This window comes from Silene latifolia, chromosome Y (assembly GCF_048544455.1).
Source record: "Silene latifolia isolate original U9 population chromosome Y, ASM4854445v1, whole genome shotgun sequence".
Lineage (NCBI taxonomy): Eukaryota > Viridiplantae > Streptophyta > Magnoliopsida > Caryophyllales > Caryophyllaceae > Silene > Silene latifolia.
This window is the reverse complement of record NC_133538.1, coordinates 48,073,692-48,077,171: the sequence shown is the minus strand read 5'-3', so window position 1 is coordinate 48,077,171 and position 3,480 is coordinate 48,073,692. Positions and strand designations below refer to the sequence as shown.

Genomic DNA, 3,480 nt, shown 5'->3' with positions numbered 1-3,480 from the left:
CTTTAAGCGCAGCAAGGGAAACCTCCCCAAACCAGCTTGAGCTAGGAGGTTTCAGTAGCCAGCAGTGCTACCAATAGGTACCTGAAAAGACAAACAAAGAACCACGCATAAAACCGAGAAAGCAATGAAGGAGCGGTAATTATGTGCAAATCTACGAAAATGGAAGAAATCAGAAATGAGTCGGGAAATAAAATAGAGTAGAAAACTCCCTTAATCCTGCAAAACGACCCAACACAGCAGGGGAAAGGTCGTGAACAGGTACATCAGCGGCAATGGTCGATCGATCATAAATGGCAGTCGATCGACCTAAGTGAACAGAAACAAAAACTCCTGAGATGCGCAACTCAGTCGATCGACCATGGAAGGCAGTCGATCGACTGGGAAAGCTGCTGTAACTTTGTGATTTCTTCGTATTTGCTCAATTACTTGAGCTAATGAGGTCTAAAAACCTGCAAGTTCACAATAATACGCGCCTAAAATTGCGCAAAACCCAAACCAAAGTCTAAAATACTTAAAAATCTTAAGCAACAAAAATAAATGCGAAGTCTCGCGCACACAAAATACGGTAAATAGTCGTAAAAGCAATAAAGTAAATGTTTGATAAAGCATTTGATCAACTAATAGTTGATCAAGAATGGCCATGGTATGGCCCACTTCGTTGGCTTCTGGCTACTAGAGGTAGCCTCAACGGTGCTTATCTTACCAGCTGCACCCTTCGTAGCTTCCACGTCTGTATGGATCAACGGATCAACACTTTCATCATCTCCCCAGTCAATGATCTCTTCGGACTCGTCAGAATCCAAATCGGACTTTCTCACTTTGACCGGCTCGTCATCAACTTCCTCATCAGTGCCATAGCTAAGGCAACCAAGACCTCCTCTTTGAATGCTCGGCTCCTTCACAGCTGGAGCGACTTGCGACTCTTCCTTCCCCAAACCAGCTCCTGCAATATTAGAAATAGACAAATATTCCTCCAATTTGTTCCCAATCTGGGGCGGAGGGGTTATGACAGGAATAGGAGTAGAGACAGGCATATCAGGAAGCACAAAGTATGATTTCTTTTCAGAAACCGTATTACAGGTGACAGGCCACATAGGGTCCTTCTTCCTAGCTGTTTGGGCGAAGACAATAGAATGCTTCCCCACTTTGAAGGTCAGGGTCCCAGAACCAACATCAATAACTGCACGAGCAGTGTGCAGAAATGGCCTACCTAGAATGATAGGTATGTGGGCATCCTCAGGCATATCTAGGACTACAAAGTCTACGGGGAAGAAAAACTTCCCTATTTGCACAGGGATGTCCTCTAGGACGCCTATAAGCTGGACCGTAGATCGGTCAGCCATCTGAACCGTCATGTCTGTGACTGCAAACCTAGTCAATTTTAGCTTCCTAGCAAGACTTCAGGGCATGACACTAATGCTAGCTCCTAGGTCACATAATGCCTTTTCAATAGAGAAGGTACCTATATTACAAGGAACGGAAAAGCTACCCGGGTCCTCTAGCTTATGGGGTGCAGTGTGAGTCAAGTAAGAGCAAGTTTCCTCAGTTAGTGCAATAGTATGCACGGTTTCAAGTGACCTTTTTTTAGAGAGCAATTGCTTCATGAACTTCATATAAGCGGGCACTTGATTCACTAATTCAAGGAAAGGCACTTGTACGTTAAGACTGCGAACAACATTTTAAAATTTACTGAAAGATACCTGTTCCTTTGTCGGCACTAGTCTCTCTGGATACAGGGCTGTAAGAAGCAGCTTAGCCCTTTCCTCTAAATCGCGCATGCCGGCATCCCTAGACTTAGGCTGAAAGTCCACCACCTTCTCTTTATCGAAGCTTGAACCCTCTTCAGACCGTCTTAAATGTGAGCCATTGACCGACATTGGGTCGAACTTCGGAATCGGGACGGACCCATCAGCACTCGGGTGTTGCCCCAATACTTTCGGAGTTGTCGTACCCCGAAATAAGTGGTCTCTCAAATTATTGGGTATTAGAGAATGAAATTTCTCAATATCAGCAGTGGCCTCGGTCGATCGACCACCTTGCTCAGTCGATCGACTGAGATCTACAGTTCCAGAAGCTCCTGTAACCCGCACTTCAGTCGATCGACCGGGTAAATCAGTTGATCGACTTATATACCTGGTATACGCCTTTTTCTTTGTATTACTCGTTACAGCTTTATTCTAACTCGGTTTCGCCTCATTCTTTTCAGGGGCATCCTCGACCATAGCAGGCCCCTCTAGGGTAGACCCACTCCTCAAAGTTATGGCATTTAGGGTATCTTTCTGGTCAGTTTGAGTCGGTAAGTGTCCCGTAGCTCGAGTGGTACTCTTGCTAGCCAACTGAGCAATTTGGCATTCTAAAAGTTTCATTCCAGCCTCTCTAGCTTGGGACTCCTTTTGCAACATATTTTTCAACTCAGCAAACTCGGAATTTTGAGATTGTTGCTGTTGCGGCACATAGGGAGGTTTTTGATATTGTTGTTGCTTATGATGAGAGGGTACATAGGCTTGCTGTTGCTGCTGTTGTGGAGGTTGAGTCGGATTCAGGATATTCTGGCTACTCCACCTCAAGTTGGGGTGGACATTCGGCTCATAGTACGTGTTTGTCTGCCTATAATGTTGAAAGGCAGCGCAAGACTCAAAGGGGATAGAACAATTTTCTGAGACATGCCCCTCAGCTCCACATCTTCTACAGACGAAAGGACCGTCTAAAACAGCATTAACATGGTACATCCCTCCTTTTGAAGCTCCTCCCAACTCATATTTATCAAACCTTGCAGTGAGGGCTTCTAGTGCGGCAACCGAGGAAGATTCAGCAGCTCTCCTTTGATTGCCTCTGGAATTCCCATATTCAGCTTTATGGGTGGCTAAGTCATCAATGATCTTCCACCCCTTAGTCTATCCCATATTCTCAGCAAATCGGCCATTGGCTGCAGCATCCAAAATAGCCCTCTGATCGTCATACATCCCATTATAGAACTGATTGCAAAGACTCCATTTTTCGAACCCATGGTGCGGTATGGTTCGCACCAGTTTCTTGAAACGGACCCATGCTTCATGAAAGTTCTCATCAGGCCCCTGTTTAAAGTTCGTGATCTGAGCTCTAATGGCATTTGTCTTCGAGGCAGAGAAGTATTTCTTGTAGAATGCCAAGGCCAATGAATTCCAGTCGATGATCCCATGAGCGGCTCGGTCCAGATCTCTGTACCACTCCCTTGCAGCATCACGGAGTGAGAATATAAACATGGTCTCCTTTATCTGGTCCTGGGTCACACCGGTCGGCGGGAGTATAGAGCAGCAGTAATCGATAAATATCTCCATATGCTTGGCTGCATCTTCATTTGCAGCCCCCCCCCCAAAATGGTTCCTCTCAACTAGGTTGATATAAGAAGGCTTTGGTTCGAATTTCCTATCAACTCCAGGTAATTCGAATCCCTTGTAAAGATTTTCGGCTGTCGGCTCAGAATGACTTGCTATAGTTGCT

The 3,480-nt window shown here is 45.5% G+C and overlaps 1 non-coding gene across 1 annotated transcript; it reads left to right on the top strand.

Annotated features, from left to right (window-relative positions):
• Positions 1-3,000: 3,000 nt before the first annotated feature.
• On the top strand, positions 3,001-3,107 carry LOC141636636 (small nucleolar RNA R71). Its single transcript, XR_012541239.1, has one exon. It is a non-coding gene; the product is annotated as a small nucleolar RNA R71 (small nucleolar RNA).
• The last annotated feature ends 373 nt before the right edge of the window (positions 3,108-3,480 follow it).